Source organism: Gossypium arboreum, chromosome 1 (genome assembly GCF_025698485.1).
Source record: "Gossypium arboreum isolate Shixiya-1 chromosome 1, ASM2569848v2, whole genome shotgun sequence".
Lineage (NCBI taxonomy): Eukaryota > Viridiplantae > Streptophyta > Magnoliopsida > Malvales > Malvaceae > Gossypium > Gossypium arboreum.
Window position 1 is genome coordinate 107,343,916 of NC_069070.1, and position 21,090 is coordinate 107,365,005.

General features: G+C 37.3%; 1 non-coding gene across 1 annotated transcript; it reads right to left on the reverse strand.

Annotated features, from left to right (window-relative positions):
• Positions 1–1,754: 1,754 nt before the first annotated feature.
• Positions 1,755–1,861, reverse strand: LOC128281373 (small nucleolar RNA R71). The gene has a single exon (XR_008271580.1). It is a non-coding gene; the product is annotated as a small nucleolar RNA R71 (small nucleolar RNA).
• Between the last annotated feature and the right edge of the window lie 19,229 nt (positions 1,862–21,090).

Below are 21,090 nucleotides of genomic sequence, written 5' to 3' on the forward strand. Positions count from 1 at the left end.
TCTCTACCGAGCCCAAGTTGAGTCCAATTCGAAAAAGGCTAATTTTGAGGGCTCATCGGCATTCCAAAGCCTATACACCCTAGAGGAGGAAGAAAAGGGAGACGGAGAAGGAGGAGTAAGGAATTACTCCAAAGAAACCGATTGATCCATCTCAGAAGCTGGATTCATCATCAAAACTGAAGATCTCTCCTCAATTTCACTTCAGGAGTTTTGGGTTTTCTTTATGTTTTGTATTCTTTATTATTCTGAGATGTTTTCTTATTTGGTTATGAACTAAAACCCCTAAATACCTAAGGGGAATGAAACCTAAGACGAATCTTGTTATTATTTTCTGAATCGCATGATAAATATTTAACTTGTTCTTAATTATGTGTTCTTAATTCTTGTTTCGATATCCCAGGATACTGATTCAAGACAAGCTCTTATTCAGAGGAGGAATAGACCCTGTCTAAGAGTACATTTGTCATAATTAAACGGAGTTGATTGCGCGCCTAGAAATAAGATGACAAGATTTTGTTGGATTACGGTGAAACCTAATAAGGGGATCCATATATCGAGTTAATGCAACCCTAGAGTGTTAATTAAAGAAAAGACTCGGTTATTCAATCTAGGGATTAGACGTTATTAGTCTTGAATAGGGATAATAACATAACTTAGGGATATCTATGAAACAAGTTGAATGAATAAATCGTATGATTCAGAGCCAAAATAACAAGTAAAGTCTAGGTGGATTTTTCCTTAGGTATTGTCTTAAGTCAATCGATTTTTCCCAAAAGCAATTCCTTAATTCTTTTCTCTGTGCGTTCTTAGTTTAGATAATTAGTTAGTTAAAACAAAAACCTCTTTATCCTTAGGCTAGATAATAAAAAGGCAATTATTACTAGTACTTTTAGTTCCTTTGGGTTTGATAATCTGGTCTTGCAGAAACTATACTACTGTTCGATAGGTACACTTGCCTACATCGCGATAATAGTTAGTTCAAGAACCAGTAATTATAAATATTTAAAACCTATTACGAAATAATGCGATCAAGTTTTTGGCGCTGCTGCCGGGGAACTGAAATATTAGGAACGCTCAATTTTTATTACTTTAACCATTTATTTTTCTTGCAATTTAATTTAATTTTATTATCATTATTATTAATTTACTTTTTCCTTCTCTTGGCAAGTTTTTTATGGTTTATGACTAGAATAAACCCGTCAGGACCATTACTTTTTGACGAAGAAATTGATTGTACAATTCGTAGAAATCAAAGAGAAATAAGGCGAAGCTTAAGATATACAGCAAACGAGCAAGAAGACGATACTCAACCCCTAACCGAAGAGATGGCTGAAAACCAAGGCAATCAGATACCTCCTGCAATTGCAGTTAATCAAAATCCTGCTCCACGCACTATGTATGATTATGCTAAACGTTCTTTAACAGGAACTGAATCTAGCATAGTTAGACCTGCTGTAGCTGCAAATACTTTTGAATTAAAACCTAACACTATTCAAATGATAAAGTAATTTGTTCAGTTTGATGGTTTGCAGGATGAAAATCCCAACGCTCACTTAGCAAACTTTCTGGAATTTTACGATACATTTAAAATCAATGGCGTTTCTGATGATGCCATTCGTCTTCGGTTATTCCCTTTTTCATTAAGGAACAAAGCTAAATAGTGGTTGAACTCGTTACCACGAGGGCTAATTACGACTTGGGAAGAAATAACCGAAAAATTCCTATTAAAATATTTTCCACTGGCTAAAACAACTAAATTACGTAATGATACCTCTTCTTTTGTGCAGATGGATTTAGAAACACTCTACGATGCATGGGAGAGATACAAGAACTTATTGAGAAGGTGCCCTCACCATGGGTTACCACTTTGGCTCTAAGTTCAAACATTCCATAATAGTCTGAATCATTCGACTAGGCAAATGGTTTACGCAGCTGCTGGCGGAACCATCAATAATAAAACACCTGAAGATGCCTATGAGTTTATTGAGGAGATGTAACTGAATAACTATCAGTGGCAAGTCATGAGGACAAAGCCAATGAAAACAGCCGGTGTTTATAACATCGATTCGGTCACCATGCTCTCTAATCAGGTAGAACTCTTAAATAAAAAGATTGATGGTTTTCTTAGTTCTTTACAGGTCCACCTAGTAATGCAGTGCGAAGCAAGTGGAGGTGGAAGAAACCATTCGGAATACCAAACTTATGGCTACAGCATGGATAATAGGCAATTAAATTACATGGGTAATAATCCTCGACCTCAAAACAATCCATTTAGTAACACTTACAATGCAGGTTGGAGGAACCACCCCAATTTCACGTGGGGCGGTCAAGGAAATCAAAAGCCACAACATCCTCCAGGCTACCAATAACCACCCTACCAGTAGGAAAAGAAGCTGAACCTTGAAGAGATGCTCTCAAAGTTTATTTTGGTATCAGAAACTCGTTTTTAGAACATTGAGACAACACTTAAAAATCAACAAGCGTCGATCCAAGGGCTCAAAACTCAGATAGGCCAGCTTTTCAAACTAATCTCCGAACAACCACAAGGTAGCTTACCAAGTAACACTGAACCCAACCCAAGGGAATAGCTCAAAGCAATTAATATCCAAGATGTTAAAGGAGTCATTGAGCCTGAACCAGAACTGAGGTAAGAAACAGTGGTAAGCAAGGGTCAAGGTGAGGTAGAATATAATAAAAACAAACCAGTGCCTGTCTAATATAAACCTCGTATGCCATACCACAACACGACAAGGAAAGACTGCTCAGATGAACAATTTGGTAAATTCTTTAAACTCTTGAAAAAATTACATATTAACTTACTGTTTATTGAAGCTCTATCGCAGATGCCAAACGTAATGAAATTTTTAAAGGAGCTTTTAGCAAATAACCAGAAGTTGGATGAGGCGTCACATGTGGAGCTGAACATAGTTTGCTCGGCTATTCTCCAAAATAAACTACCAAACAAACTAAAAGATCCAGAGAGTTTTACGATTCCTTGCTTAATTGGTAGTTTAGATGTTAATTATGCATTAGCTGATCTAGGGGCTAGTATCAACATCATGCCTTACAAAATGTTTAAGCAACTAGGTCTCGGGAAACCCAAACAGACTAGTATGAGCATTCAATTAGCAGATAAAACTATAAGGATCCCTAGGGGTATTATTGAAGATGTGCTAGTTAAAATCGATAAATTTATATTTCCCGTTGACTTTATTATTCTAGACATAGAAGAGGATAGCAACACTCCTTTAATTCTAGGAAGGCCCTTTTTAGTAACTGCTAAAACCATCATTGATGTTGGCATAGGTGAACTCACATTCTGGGTGGGAGACGAAAGAATCACCCTTCAAGCTCGTAATTCTGGCAATACATCAGGAATTGAAGGTGATCATTTAAACCAATCTACTAAAACTAACAATATGGTGCAACCTACTTTGCAGAAAACTAGTCTGATGGAAGCACACGAGTCGTTCTCAAGCAATAGTAGAGGGTTTGTTCATGAAGATCAAAGATTACAAATCGAGAAACTCGATGAATGGTGGATACACAAACCAAGAACACCCGACAAACCAAAACTATGCCAAAACGAGCCCGATACCTCTCCAAATTAACTTAAGGTTTTTGATAAGGTCTTATTAGATGCCGCAGATCCCCACATTGTCACTACCACACCGAATGAGGAAATCCCTCTTATGGTACTCAATATTTTTCCATTCGGTACGGTGGAGGTGAGTCATCCCAAGTTTGGCACTTTTAAGGTAAACAAAACCCATTTAAAACCTTATTTTGATGAGATTGATAGCAGGAATGAGGAGAATAAACTCCTCAAACCACCATGATTATTCAACAGAGAGGTGAGTCGAGCTTAGACTATAAATAAGCGCTTCTTGGGAGGCAACCCGAGCACTAACAATATTAATTTCTTTAAATCTTGGTATTTAACTCCTAACTTACCAACAGAAATCTTGAATACAGGTGTTTCCATAGAGACACGGCCCAAGCACACGGGCGTGCTTAAGGCGTGTGAAAACAGGGCAAAAGATTTCCCCAACACGGGCTGCGATTAAACGCCATGACTGTGTGATATGGACGTGGTTGAGCCTGCCAAAACAACACGGGCGTGCTACACGCCGGTGTGGAAGAACCGTGGGTGAACCTGTTAAAACAGAACGGACGTGCGACATGCCCGTGTCTACCACCCGTGGTCGAACCTGTCAAATTAACACGGGCATGGGTGAAGTGAATGAAGCTAGACATGGTCGTGCGATACGGCCTTGTGAACCCACACGCCCGAGGAACACGGGCGTGTACTAAATGTTAGATGCACCCAAATTTGAAATTCGCGAATCACACGGGCTGAAATAGGGGAACACAGTCGTGTGCCATGGCCGTGTGCCCCAAAATCTATAAATACCCTGCACTATTCACTTTATTCTCCATTCAAAAACCCTAACCCTAGCCGCTGCAACTCCACACGACCCCCTGCCACGCCCGTGCGCCTCCTCCAACTTCGTTTTTAACGCTCAATCTCTCTCCTTTAGCGTTTGTTTACTCCTCTCACTTCTATTTTACTTATTACTAATGCTTATTATTAGCATAATCTCCATTCCCTTTGAACTATTTTTCATTTTTGCTCATTACTTTATCATTTAGTTTGCATTTTTAGGTTAGTTATTATACATCTTGTGTTAAATCAAACTATTAGGAACACCTCATACCCACAACATTACTATGTTTATTTTCATGCTATTATCATGCCAATGTCTATCATTTAATTTGAATTCCTAAGTTAGTTATCATACATTCCATGTTAAATTGAAATTTGAAAACCTCATACCCATTGCATCTCTATTCTCATTCTCATTGTTATTGTGGTTGAGTTTGCTCCATATTAATAGTATGGGCTGAAATAGTTAGTCCCAACTTCATGCCTTTTATTTTTTCGAATTCGTTTACCGATTATTATTATTCTTTATATTACAGGCTTACAATGTCGTCTTCAAAAGAAAAGAAAACCGCTGTACCTGCTTCAAAGAATAGGAAGAGAGCGTCCTCTTCTGCGGGTCCAACCGCGAAAATTTGTCATCCTCTCCTACAGTTTCCCCGAGGGCCCCAGAAAGAACTATTCCAAATAGTTCGGGCCCGACCCTTAATTGAGGGCCGCTACATCGATTGACTACTGTAGAACAAGTTCAGATGGCTGACGCGATTCGGGCTCTCCTAACCATTGATCCTTGGGAGTTGTTCTTCGAGATTATCGAGCCAACATACCTTGAGCTCTCGATGGAACTATGCTCAACGTTCCAACTTCAGACCGTAATGACAAGGTACGATGATCCTGGCATGATTAAATTATGCCTAGGCGGATTAATCCACCAGCTAAGCGTCCCAGAGTTTGGTGCTGCACTAGGTTTATATACGGAGGAGTTCAAGGAGGAAAATGAACTACATGCTCTCACTCGCCACATACACTTTTCTCTCTCGAAGTGCTGGGACACTTTGGCCCCTGGCGCAGCCTCCTACAATCCAAGCCGCTCTAAGGCATCAGTACTCCCACCATCCCTGAGGTACATTTTGGCTTACAGTATCACAGGGAGGCGAGAGAGCACTGGCATCGTCAACACCCACGACGCCTACTTCTTATGGTGCATGTCACAAGGGCACGTTATCGACCTTGCCTATTTCATCGCCCTTGTGATTCAGCACCAGACGGAGTGGCACCAAAAGGGGGTCATCTCCATTGGCCCCTACGCGACTCGACTGGCGCGACACTTCGGGCTCCTCAACACCGCGGCCCAAGAATCATCCCTCATTCTCATCGGTTAGATGTCTCCACAAGGCATCTCGAGCACACTTAGCATGAGGATGATTGAGAGGCGCCGATAAACCTACCATCCTCAATATCGACTCACCCAATCTACCGAGGAGGAGGCCTACGAGGACATTCCTAATGATGTCCCCCCACAGCACGAGGACCCACCGACTCAGCCACCACCACCCTCTCGTCCAGTTCATGCGGGGGCTTCGTATGCTGACATTTTTGAGCGCCTCACTCGATTCGAGTAGTAGTGTTTTCAATGATTTGACAGCATTGATGCTACTCTATAGAATATTTGTCAGCACCTCCATATCTCATCTCCAGTCCCACCTCGCGAACCATCCAGCGATGAAGATGTTTAAAAATATTTATTTATAATTTTATGTTTTTAATTTTTATTGAAACTACTTTTTATTTTTATTACATTTTAGAAATTTTATTTTTAATTATTAATTTCAGTTATTTCTTTTTGAGTAATTGTTCTTTCTAATATCCAATAAAAAATTCCTGATTTTATCACAGTTATATAAAGCTCTTAAGCTCATCATCACATAAGAACTAAAACCCCACCGGGAAAGGTTCTCTACGACTGCCATGTCCTGATCAATCACGACCATAGCTACCACTAGATATAATATTCTTTTGGAGCAGGACTTATGGACTAATGAACCTCTACGAACGCCGGAGTATCTTTCTCCACTCTCGAACCTATTACTCTCCAAAAATCTAGTTCGAGGAATTCATCATACAGGAGGTTTCACTTCTCTCCCTATCTTATTATTATATTCTATAATACCTATATTTTTACATTGAGGGAAATGTACATCTTAAGTGTGGGGGGAGCATTCATTTCCTTATTAGAAAAATCCCTGACTGACTACCTTGTTCCTTTAAAAAGCTCTCATATCATATTTAGGATAAACTTTAATTGATTTATGATTTCAATTGATATATCTTGAATTAAAACATAGGCATTTATGCATTGATTGTTTAAACTTTAAGACATTAGAGAATCAAGCATGATAAGTTGATTTTTGAGAATTCAAAATCTTAGGTTGTTTCCCCAAAGTTTAGGTATTACTTTGAATTGGAATTCACAAGTTTTTAACATAAAAAGGCCATAATTTTTGTGAGACTTTTGAGCCTTCTGATCATCTATTAATTCTTTCATGCTCACTTTTATTATTACTTTGAGTGCGTCAGTATTGAACTGTGATTCTAGAACTTGCTTGATTATGCATGTCGAGACCACATCATTTGATTTGATATATCAAAATGATTAAGGCACTTAGGATTAACCCATTCATGCCATGAAAAGCCTACCTCCACGATTAACCCTTAGTAAACCCATTTGAGCCAACAAGCCATTCCTTGTATTAACCTCAATATTAACCCTTAACCCATTGTTGTTGAAATCCCCTAAATTAATTTGATCCCTATTTTTGTCGAGATTTGAGTTGAAGAAATTCTTAGCAATGTCTTGTTTGTAATAAGTTAGTCTTTGAATATTTAACTTGTTCTAAAAAAAAAAACCATGTATACATATCTGTAATTTCATATTCTGAGAGAAGCTCTGTTGTACGCAAGTGAAGATTAACTCTTTTTCTAGTTAGGCAATTTTTCAATTCAATCTCAATTCTAACCCTTTCTTTCAGCTTGTGACCACACTCATTACAACCCTCTAAAGACCTTTTGATTGATGTATCATCTTAAATTATAGTGGTTGAGATTTGATTTTCATGCAAGCCTATGGTAATGACTTTTCACTATTGACTATTGAGTGCTTCATTTATTTTCCTTAAACACTTCGAGCGATTTGAGTGAATCTGTAGTGAGGATGTGAAACTCTGTGATATTCTAAATCAAAGGTAATTACTTAGATGAAGGGAGATACCTATGTTTGCATGATTAAATATTCAACTTGGAATGTTTGAAACTTTTATGTTCTTTTAGTTGAATTCTCAATATATGATTACCTAGGGATTACTTTGAGATATTATCGATAGAAATTATAAGTTGAGAAGAATTTATTTTGAGTATGAATTGAGGATTTTTTTTGAGGACAAGCAAATGCTTAAGTGTGGGGGTATTATTTTATAAACTGTAATTTATACATATTTTTACCCCATGTTTAACGCATTTTATGGATAAATTCCCATTATAATTAGTGAATTCAATACTCCTAATGCTTTAATTTCATGTTTATACTTAGGAGAGCATTGGAGAGCGAAAAGAACGAGAAACAGGCCAAAAAAGAAGAAAATGGGCCAAAGTACAAAATCAACACGGCCTGGACCTCCTCACACGGGCAGACCACACGGCCATGTCAATTGGGTAGGCTCGAACACAGTCTGAAGTAATCGCACATGGGCATGTCTCTACCGAGCCCAAGTTGAGTCAATTCGGAAAAGGCTAATTTTGAGGGCTCATAGGCATTCCAAAGCCTATAAATACACCCTAGAGGAGGAAGAAAAGGGATACAGAGAAGGGGGACTAAGGAATTTCTCCAAGGGAGCCGATTGATCCATCTCAGAAGCTGAATTCATTATTAAGACTGAAGATCTCTCCTCAATTTCCCTTCAGGAGTTTTGGGTTTGCTTTATGTTCTATATTCTTTATTCTTCTGAGATGTTTTCTTATTTAGTTATGAACTAAAATCCCTAAATACCTAAGGGGAATGAAACCTAAGACGAATCTTGTTATTATTTTCTGAATCGTATGATAAATATTTAACTTGTTCTTAATTATGTATTTTTAATTCTTGTTTCGATATCCCAGGATACTTATTCAAGACAAGCTCTTATTCAGAGGAGGAATAGACCCTGTCTAAGAGTACATTTGTCATAATTAAGTGGAGTTGATTGCCTGCCTAGAAATAGGGTAACAAGATTTTATCGGATTAGGGTGAAATCTAATAAAGGGATCCATAGATCGAGTTAATGCAATCCTAGAGTTTTAATTAGAGAAAAGTCTCGGTTATTCAATCTAGGGATTAGACGTTATTAGTCTTGAATAGGGATAATAACATAACTTAAGGATCTTTACGGAACAAGTTGAATGAATAAATCATCCGATTCGGAGCCAGAATAACAAGTAAAGTTTAGGTGGATTTTTCCTTAGGTATTGTCTTAAGTCAATCGATTTTTCCCAAAAGCAATTCCCCAATTCTTTTCTCTGTGCGTTCTTAGTTTAGATAATTAGTTAGTTAAAACAAAAACCTCTTTATCCATAGGCTAGATAATAAAAAGATAGTCATTACTAGTACTTTTAGTTCCTTTGGGTTCGACAATCCGGTCTTGCTGAAACTATACTATTGTTTGATAGGTACACTTGCCTACATCGCGATAATAGTTAGTTCAAGAACGAGTAATTATAAATATTTAAAACCTATCATGAAATAACGTGATTAGTCTTTTTATTATCTAGCCTAAGAATAAAGAGGGTTTGGTTTAACTAACTAATTATCTAAACTAAGAACTCACAGAGAATAGAATTGGGGAATTGCTTTAAGGAGAATCGATTGAATGAAGGCAATACTTAAGGAAAAATCCACCTAGACTGTACTTGTTATTCTGGCTCTGAATCGGACGATTTATTCATTTAAATTCCTTCGTAGAGATCCCTAACTTATGTTATTATCCCTATTCAATACTAATAACGTCTAATCCCTAGATTGAATAATTGAGACTTTTCTCTAATTAACACTCTAGGGTTGTGATAGACTGTAAATTATACATATTTTTACCCCATGTTTAATGCATTTTATGGATGATTTCTTATTAGAATTAGTGAATTCGATGCTCCTAATGCTTTAATTTCATATTTTATACTTAGGAAAGCATAGGAGAGCGAAAGGAATGAGAAACGGGCCAAAAATAGAGAAAATGGGCCAAAGTACGAAATGAACATGGCCTGGACCTCGTCACACGGGTAGACCACACGGCCGTGCCAATTTGGCAGGCTCAAACACGGCCTGAAGTAATCGAACACGGGCGTGTGCCACGGGCGTGTCCCTGCCGAGCCTAAGTTGAGTCCAATTCAAAAAAGGCCAATTTTGAGGGTTTTTAGGCATTCCAAAGCTATAAATACACCCTAAAGGAGGAGAAAAAGGGAGATGGAGAAAGTGGGTAAGGAATTACTCTAAGAAAGCCGATTGATCCATCTTAGAAGCTGGATTCATCATCAAGACTGAAGATGTCTCCTCAATTTCCCTTCAGGAGTTTTGGGTTTTCTTATGTTTTGTATTCTTTATTCTTCTGAGATGTTTTCCTATTTAGTTATGAACTAAGCCCCTAAATACCTAAGGGGAATGAAACCTAAGACGAATCTTGTTATTATTTTCTGAATCGTATGATAAATATTTAACTTGTTCTTAATTGTGTGTTCTTAATTCTTGTTTTGACATCCCAGGATACTGATTCAAGACACGCTCTTATTCAGAGGAGGAATAGACCTTGTCTAAGAGTAATTTTATCATAATTAAGCGGAGTTGATAGCATTCCTAGAAATAGGGTGACAAGATTTTGCCAGATTAGGGTGAAACCTAATAGGGGGATCCATAGATCGAGTTAATGCAACCTTAGAGTGTTAATCAGAGAAAAGTCTCTATTATTCAATCTAGGGATTAGACATTATTAGTCTTGAATAGGGATAATAGCATAACTTAGGGATCTCTACGGAACAAGTTAAATGAATAAATCGTCCGGTTCGGAGCTAGAATAACAAGTAAAGTCTAGGTGGATTTTTCCTTAGGTATTGTCTCAAGTAAATTGATTTTCCTAAAAACAATTCCCCATTTCTTTTCTTTGTGCGTTCTTAGTTTTAATAATTAGTTAATTAAAACAATCCATTTTATTCTTAAGCTAGATAATAAAAAGATAGTTATTACTAGTACTTTTAGTTCCCTTGGGTATGATATCTCAGTCTTGCCATTACTATACTATTGTTCAATAGGTGCACTTGCCTTTTTGTCGTGATAATATTTAGTCTAGGTTTGATCTTCATTATAAATATTTATTACTTGTTACAAATCATGCGATCAGGTTGCATTAACTCTATCTATAGATCTCTTTATTAGGTTTCACCCTAATCCGGCAAAATCTTGTTACCCTATGTCCAGGCGCGCAATCAACTCCGCTTAATTTTGACAAATGTACTCTTAGACCGGGTCTATTCCTCCTCTAAATAAGAGCTTATCCTGAATCAGTATCCTAGGATATCAAAGCAAGAATTAAGAACATATAATTAAGAACAAGTTAAATATTTATCATATAATTTAGAAAATAATAACAAGATACGTCTTAGGTTTCATTCCCCTTAGGTATTTAGGGGTTTTAGTTCATAACTAAATAAGAAAACATCTCAAAATAATAAAGAACACAAAACATAAATAAAACCCAAAACTCCTAAAGGGGGAATCGAGGAGAGATCTTCAGTCTTGATGGTGAATCCGGCTTCTGAGATGGATCAATCGGCTTCCTTGGAGTAATTCCTTACCCCCTACTCTGTATGTCTTTTCTTCCTCCTCTAGGGTGTATTTATAGGCTTTGGAATGCCTAAAAGCCCTCAAAATTAGCCTTTTCTGAATTGGACTCAACTTGGGCTCGGTAAGGACACGCTCGTGTGAGATTACTTCAGGCCGTGCTCGAGCCTACCAAATTGACACGGCCGTGTGATCTGCCCCTGTGAGGAAGACCAGGCTGTGTTGATTTCGTACTTTGGCCCATTATCTCCATTTTTGGCCTGTTTTTTATTCCTTTCGCTCTATGATAAACCGTAATTTATACATATTTTACCCCATGCTTAATGTATTTTATGGATGATTTTCAATTAGAATCAGTGAATTTGATGCTCCTAATGCTTTAATTTCATGTTTTATACTTAGAAGAACATAGGAGAGCGAAAGGAACGAGAAACGGGCCAAAAATGGAGAAAACGGGCCAAAGTACGCAAACAACGCGGCCTGGACCTCCTCACAAGGGTAGATCACATGGCCGTGTCAATTGGCAGGCTTGAGCACTGCCTAAACTAATCGCACACGGGAGTGTCACACGAGCATGTCCCTGCCGAGCCCTAATTGAGTCCAATTCGGAAAAGGCTAATTTTGAGGGCTTTTAGGCATTCCAAAGCCTATAAATATACCCTAGAGGAGGAAGAAAAGAGACACACAGAGTAGGGGGTAAGGAATTACTCCAAGGAAGCCGATTGATGCATCTCAGGAGTCAGATTCACCATCAAGACTGAAGATCTCTCCTCGATTCCCCCTTCAAGAGTTTTGGGTTTTCTTTATGTTTTGTATTCTTTATTTTTCTGAGATGTTTTCTTATTTAGTTATGAACTAAATCCCCTAAATACCTAAGGGGAATGAAACCTAAGATGAATCTTGTTATTATTTTCTGAATTGTATGATAAATATTTAACTTGTTCTTAATTCTTGTTGTGATATCTCAGGATATTGATGCAAGATAAGCTCTTATTCAGAGGAGGAATAGACCCTGTCTAAGAGTACATTTGTCATAATTAAGCGGAGTTGATTGCGAGCCTAGACATAGGGTGACAAGATTTTGTTGGATTAGGAAGAAACCTAATAAAGGGATCCATAAATTTAGTTAATGCAACCATAGAGTGTTAATTATAGAAAAGTCTCGGTTATTCAATCTAGGGATTAGATGCTATTAGTCTTGAATAAGGATGATAACATAACTTAGGATTTCTACAGAACAAGTTAAATGAATAAATCGTCCGATTCGGAGCCAGAATAACAAGTACAGTATAGGTGGATTTTTCCTTAGGTATTGCCTTCATTCAATCGATTTTCCCAAAAGTAATTCCCCAGTTCTATTCTCTGTAAGTACTTCGTTTAGATAATTAGTTAGTTAAACCAAACCCTCCTTATTCTTAGGCTAGATAATAAAAAGACAGTCATTACTTGTACTTTTAGTTCCTTTGGGTTCGACAATCCGGTCCTGCTAAAACTATACTACTGTTCGATAAGTACACTTGCCTACATCGCGATAATAGTTAGTTCAAGAATGAATAATTATAAATATTTAAAACCTATCACGAAACCTCGTGACCAAGTTTTTGGCACTGTTGTCGGGGAACTAATATATTAGGAACGCTCAATTTTTATTACTTTAGCCATTTATCTTTCTGGCAATTTAGCTTTATTTTATTATTATTTATTAATTTACTTTTTTCTTTCTCTTGGTAGGTTTTTATAGTTTATGACTAGAAGAAACCCGTCAGGACTACTACCTTTTGACGAAGAAATTGATTGCACAGTACGCAGAAACCAAAGAGAAATAAGACGAAGCTTGCGATACACAGAGAACAAGCAAGAAGATGATACTCAACCCCCAACCGAAGAGATGGCTAAAAACCAAGGCAATCAGCTACCTCCTGCAATTGCGTTTAATCAAAATCCTGCTCCACGCACTATGTATGATTATGCTAAACCTTCTTTAATAGGAACTAAATCGAGCATAGTTAGACCTACTGTAGCTGCAAATACTTTTGAATTAAAACCTAACACTATTCAAATGATACAACAATTTGTTCAGTTTGATGGTTTGTAGGATGAGGATCCTAACGCTCATTTAGCCAACTTCTTGGAACTATATGATACATTTAAAATTAATGGTGTCTCTGATGATGCCATTCGTCGTCAGTTATGCCCTTTTTCATTGAGGAACAAAGCTAAACAGTGGTTGAACTCGTTACCACGAGGGTCAATTACTACTTGGGAACAAATGACCGAAAAATTTTTACTAAAATATTTTTTGCCGGCTAAAATGACCAAATTATGTAATGATATCTCTTCTTATGTACAGATGGATTTAGAAACACTCTACGATTCATGGAATAGATACAAGGATCTTTTGAGAAGGGGCCCTCACCATATATTACCGCTTTGGTTCCAAGTACAAACATTCCACAATGGTCTGAATCCTTCGACTCGACAAATGGTTGACGCAGCTGCTGGCGGAACCATCAATAATAAAACACCTGAAGATGTCTATGAGTTTATTGAGGAGATGTCACTGAATAAATATTAGTGGCAAGTCATGAGGACAAAGCCAATGAAAACAGCCGACGTTTATAATGTTGATTCGGTCACCATGCTCTCTAATCAGGTAGAACTCTTAAATAAAAAGATTGATGGTTTTATTAGTTCTTCATAGGTTTACCCAGTATACAGTGCGAAGCAAGTGGCGGTGGAACAAGCCATTCAGAATACCAACCTTATGGCCACAACATGGATAACGAGCAACTAAACTACATGGGTAATAATCCTCGACCTCAAAAAAATCCATATAGTAACACTTATAATGCAGATTGGAGGAACCACCCAAATTTCTCGTGGGGAGGCCAAGGAAATCAAAGACCACAACAGCCTCCAAGCTACCAACAACCACCTTACCAACAGGAAAAGAAGCCGAACCTTAAAGAGATGCTCTCAAAGTTTATTTCGGTGTCAGAGACTCGTTTCCAGAACACCGAGACATCACTTAAGAATCAACAAGCATCGATCCAAGGGCTCAAAACTCAGATAGGACAACTTTCCAAATTAATCTCCGAATGACCACAAGGTAGCTTGCCAAGTAATACTGAAGCGAACCCAAGGGAATAGCTCAACGCAATTAATACTCAAGATGAAGAATGAGTTTTTAAGCCTGGACCAGAATCGAGGCAAGAAATTGTGGTAAGCAAAGGTCAAAATGAGGTAGATAACAATAAAAACAAAACAGTGAATGTCAAATATAAACCTCGTGTGCCATACCCCAACGCGACAAGGAAAGACCGTTCAGATGGACAATTTGGTGAGCTCACATTCTGGGTGGGAGATGAAACAATCACCCTTCAAGCTCGCAGTTCTGGCACTACATCGGAAATTGAAGGTGATCGTCTAAACCATTCTATTAAAATTGACCATATGATACAACCCACTTTGCAGGAGATAAGTCTGAAGGAAGTACATAAGCCACCCTCAAACAATAGTAAAGGATCTATTCATGAAGAACGAAGGCTACAAATAGAGGAGCTAGAAGAATAGCGAACACATAAACCAAGAACACACGATAAACCGAAACTACACCAATACAAGCTTGATACCTCTCCAAATCAACTTAAAGTTGGAGATAAAGTCTTATTAGATGCCGCAGATCCCCACATTGTCACTACCACACCGAATGAAGAAATCCCTCTTACGGTACTCAGCATTTTTCCATTCAGTACGGTGGAGGTGAGTCATCCCAAGTTCGGTACTTTTAAGGTAAACAACACCTGTTTAAAACCTTATTTTAAGATTGATAGCAGGAATGAGGAGTATAAACTCCTCAAACCACCATGATCATTCAATAGAGAGGTAAGTCGAGCTTGGACTATAAATAAGTGCTTCTCGGGAGGCAAACCGAGCACTAACAACATTAATTTCTTTAAATTTTAGTATTTAACACCTAACTTACTAATAGAAATCTTGAATACAGGTTTTTCCACAGAGACACAGCCAAGCACACGGGCGTGCTTAGGGCCGTGTGAAAATAGGGCAAAAGATTTCCCCAAACACGAGCTACGATAAAATGCCACGACCGTGTGACATGGCCGTGGTCGAACTTGCCAAAGCCACACGGGTATGCGACACGCCCGTGTGGAAGAACCGTGGGTGAACCTGTTAAAACAGCATGGGCGTCTGACACACCCGTGTCTAGTGCCCATGGTTGAACTTGTTAAATTAACATGGGCGTGGACCTTGCATACACGAGTGTGGGAGAAGCGAACAAAGCTAGACACGGGCATGTACTAAATGTCAGATGCGCCCAAATTTGAAATTCGCGAAACACATGGGCTGAAATTGAGGAACACGGGCGCGTGCCTTGGCCATATGGCCCAAAATCTATAAATACCCTGCACTATTCACTTTCTTCCCTATTCAAAAACGCTAACCCTAGCCACTGCAACTCTACACGGCCTCCTTGCCACGCCCGTGCACCGCCTCCAACTCCATTTTTTGACGCCCATTCCCCCCTTTCTAGCGTTTGTTCACTCTTTGGTCGTTTATTCTTGCTAATTTCTAGGGCTATCTATCATAACAATATGAAATTTTTCATGTTCCTTTCTTATTTTTATCATACAAATGTTATATCTAGAATAGTTATTATCTTTCTCATGTTAAAATTTTTACTCATTTTATGATTTCTCTACTTAATTTTGATTAAGTTAGAAGTAAATATTCATGATTAGAACAATATATATACTCATGCCTTTAGTGTTAACATTTTTCTTCCGTCACACATATTGCATTCAATGAAATTTGTTGCCATTTTTATGCCATACAATTAATTTCTTTGATTAACTTGTTAGTCTTAGTAGTTGTTGACATTATGATTGTTATTTACAAATCATCTTCATTTTACTTTGATCATTCCTCAAAATGAATTAATGGTTCTTGATCGCAGGTACCATGTCGTCTTCACGTGGTAAAAAGGCTGTTGTCCCTGCTTCCAAGAAATGGAAGGGAGCGGCATCGGAAGGAGGTCATCTCTATTGGCCCCTATGTAACGTGATTGGCTCGACACTTCGGGCTCCTCGACACCGCGGCCCACGAATCATCCTTGATCCTCATTGGCCAGATGTCTCCACAAGGCATCTCGAGCATGCTTAGCATGACAATGATCGAGAGGCGTCGAGGAACCTACCCTCCTCAATATCGTCTCGCCCAATCTACCGAGGAGGAGGCCTACAAGGACATTCCTAATGATGTCCCTTCACAGCACGAGGACCCATCGACTCAGCCACCACTACCCTCTTGTCTAGTTCATGCACTGGCTTCATATGTCGACATCTCTGAGCGCCTCACTCGATTCGAGCAGCAGTGGTTTCAATGATTTGACAACATTGTTGCTACTTTACAACAGATTTGTCAGGACCTCCACATCTTATCGCCAGTCCCACCTCTCGAACCATCCAGCGATAAAGATGTTTAAAAATATTTTTTTATTATTTTATTTTTTTTAAAATTACTTTTTATTTTTATTAGATTTTAGAATTTTATTTTTAATTATTAATTTCAGTTATTCCTTTTTGAGTAATTATTCTTCCTAATATCCTCTAAAAAGTTCCTGATTTTATCACATTTATATAGAGCTCTTAAGCTCATCATCGCATAGGAACTAAAAACTCCACCGGGAAAGGTTTTCCACGACTGCCATGTCCTGATCGACCACGACCATAGCTACCACTAGATATAATATTCTTTTGGCGTAGGACCTATGTCCTAATGATCCTCTACGACCGCCGGAGTATCCTCCTCCACTCTCGAACCGATTACTCTCCAGAACTTCAGTTCGAGGAATTCATCATATAGGAAGTTTCACTTCTCCTCCTATCTTATTTTTATATAATAATATCTATCTTTGTACATTGAGGGCAATGTGCATCTTAAGTGTGGCGGGAATATCTATTTCATTATTAGAAAAATCCCTGAATAATTACCTTGTTCTCTTGAAGAGCTCTCATATAATATTTGGGACAAATTTGAATTGATTTATGATTTTGATTGATATATCTTGAATTAAAACATAGGCATTTATGTATTGATTGTTTAAACTTTAAGACATTAGAGAATCAAGCACGATAAGTTGATTTTTAAGAATTTAAAATTATAGGTTTACTTTGAATTGGAATTCACGAGTCTAAAGATCAAAAAACCATAATTTTTGTGAGATTTTTGAGCCTTTTGAGCATCTATTAATTTTTTCATGCTCACTTTTATTATTGCTTTGAATGCGTCAGTATTGAACTGTTATTCTAGAACTCGCTTGATTATGCATGTCGAGACCACACCATTGTTTATATGTCAAAATGATTAAGGCACGTAGGATTAACCCACTCATGCCATGAAAAGCCTACCTCCACAATTAACACCTAGTGAACCCCCTTGAGCCTAACAAGCCATTTCTTGTATTACCCTTAATATTAACCTTTAACCCATTATTGTTGAAATCCCCTAAATTAATTTAAGCCCCATTTTTGTCGAGATTTGAATTGAAATTGTTGCTTAGCTATGTTTTATTCTACTCTGTAATTTAACTTGTTCTTAAAAAAAATTATACATATTAGTAGTGATATTCTGTTTGAAAGCTTCAGAAGTTAAATTCCTTAGTCTGAGAAGAAGCTCTATTGTACGCAAGTGATGATTAACTCTTTTTCTAGTTAGGTAATTTTTCAATTCAATCTCGATTCTAACCCTTTATTTCAACTTGTGACCACACCCCCTAACCAAACCTCGTTACAACCCTCTAAAGACCTTTTGATTGATGTATCATTTTAAATTATAGTGGTGGAGATTTGATTTTCATGCAAGCTTATGGTAAAAACTTTTCATTATTGACTATTGAATGCTTCGTTTATTGTCCTTAAACACCTCGAGTGATTTGAGTGAATCTTTAGTGAGGATGTGAAACTCTGTGATATTCTGAATCAAAGATAATTACTTAGATGAGAGGAGACACCTATGTTTCCATGATTAAATACTCAACTTGGAGTGTTTGGAACTTTTATGTTCTTTTAGTTGAATTCTCAATGTATGATTGTTTATGGATTATTTTGAGATATTATCGATAGGAATTATAAGTTGAGAAGAATTTATTTTAATTATAAGTTGAGAATTTGATTGAGGACAAGTAAATGCTTAAGTGTGGGGGTATTTGATAAACCATAATTTATACATATTTTACCCCATGCTTAACGCCTCTTATGGATGATTTTCCATTAGAATTGGTGAATTCGATGCTCCTAATGCTTTAATTTCATGTTTTATACTTAGGAGAGCATAGGAGAGCAAGGAAAGAGAAACGGGCCAAAAACGGAGAAAATGGGCCAAAGTATGAAACCAACATGGCCTGGACCTCCTCACACGGGTAGATCACACGGCCGTGTCAATTTGGCAGGCTTGAGCACGGCCTGAAGTAATCGTACATGGACGTGTCACACGGGCGTGTCCCTACTGAGCCCAACTTGAGTCCAATTCGAAAAAGGCTAATTTTGAGGGCTTTTAGGCTTTCTAAAGTCTATAAATACACCCTAGAGGAGGAAGAAAAGAGAAACACAGAGTAGGGGGTAAGGAATTACTCCAAGGAAGCCATTTGATCCATCTTAGAAGCCGGATTCACCATCAAGACTGAAGATCTCTCCTCGATTCCCCCTTTAGGAGTTTTGGGTTTTCTTTATGCTTTGTATTCTTTATTATTCTGAGATGTTTTCTTATTTAGTTATGAACTAAATCCCCTAAATACCTAAAGGGAATGAAACCTAAGACGAATCTTGTTATTAATTTCTGAATTGTATGATAAATATTTAACTTGTTCTTAATTATGTGTTCTTAATTCTTGTTTTGTTATCCCAGGATATTGATGCAAGATAAGCTCTCATTCAGAAGAGGAATAGACCCTGTCTAAGAGTACATTTGTCATAATTAAGCAGAGTTGATTGTGCGCCTAGACATAGGGTGACAAGATTTTGCCGGATTAGGGTGAAACCTAATAAGGGGATCCATAGATCAAGTTAATGCAGCCCTAGAGTGTTAACTAGAGAAAAGTCTCGGTTATTCAATCTAGGGATTAAACGTTATTAGTCTTGAATAGGGATAATAACGTAACTTAGGGATCTCTACGGAACAAGTTAAATGAATAAATCGTCTGATTTGGAGCTAGAATAACAAGTACAGTCTAGGTGGATTTTTCCTTAGGTATTGCCTTCATTCAATCAGTTTTCCCAAAAGCATTTCCTCAATTCTATTCTCTATGAGTTCTTAGTTTAGATAATTAGTTAGTTAAACCAAACTCTCCTTATTCTTAGGCTAGATAATAAAAAGACAGTCATTACTAGTACTTTTAGTTCCTTTAGGTTCGACAAACCGGTATTGCTAAAACTATACTACTGTTGATAGGTATACTTGCCTACATCGCGATAATAGTTAGTTCAAGAGCGAATAATTATAAATATTTAAAACCTATCACAAAACCTCGCGATCACTCTCATATGCTTTCCTAAGTATAAAACATGAAATTAAAGAATTAGGAGCATCGAATTCACCAATTCTAATGGGAAATCATCCATAAAATGCGTTAAGCATGGGGTAAAATAAGTATAACTTACGGTTTATCAAATACGCCACATTAAGCATTTGCTTGTCCTCATGCAAAATTCTCAACTCATAATCAAAATAAATTCTTCTTAACTTATAATTCCTATCGATAATATCTCAAAATAATCCATAAACAATCATACATTGAGAATTCAACTAAAAGAACATAAAAGTTTCAAACACTCCAAGTTGAGTATTTAATCATGCAAACATAGGTGTCTCTCTTCATCTAAGTAATTACCTTTGATTCAGAATATCACAGATTTTCACATCCTCACTAAAGATTCACTCAAATCACTCGAGTGTTTAAGGACGATAAACGAAGCACTCAATAGTCAATAAGGAAAAGTTATTACCATAGGCTTGCATGAAAATCAAATCTCCACCACTATAATTTAAGATGATACATCAATCAAAAGGTCTTTAGAGGGTTGTAATGAGGTTTGGTTAGGGGATGTGGTCACAAGCTGAAAGAAAGGGTTAGAATCGAGATTGAATTGAAAAATTACCTAACTAGAAAAAGACTTAATCATCACTTGCATAAAACAGAGCTTCTTCTCAGACTAAGGAATTTAACTTCTAAAGCTTTCAAACAGCAGATCACTACTAATATGTATACATGTTTTTTTTTTTGTAAGAACAAGTTAAATTACAGAGTAGAATAAAACATAGCTAAGCAACTATTTCAATTTAAATCTCGACAAAAATAGGGCTTAAATTAATTTAGGGGATTTCAACAATAATGGGTTAAAGGTCAATATTAAGGGTAATACAAGAAATGGCTTGTTAGACTCAAGGGGGTTCACTAGGGGTTAATTGTGGAGGTAGGCTTTTCATGGCATGAGTGGGTTAATCCTAAGTGGCTTAATCATTTTGACATATCAAATCAAATGGTGTGGTCTCGACATGCATAATCAAGCAAGTTCTAGAATAATAGTTCAATACTGACACCCTCAATGCAATAATAAAAGTGAGCATGAAAGAATTAATAGATGCTCAAAAGGCTCAAAAATCTCAGAAAAATTATGGCTTTTGATGTTTAAAACTTGTGAATCCCAATTCAAAGTAGTACCTAAATTTTGGGGAAACAACCTAAAGTTTTAAATTCTTAAAAATCAACTTATCA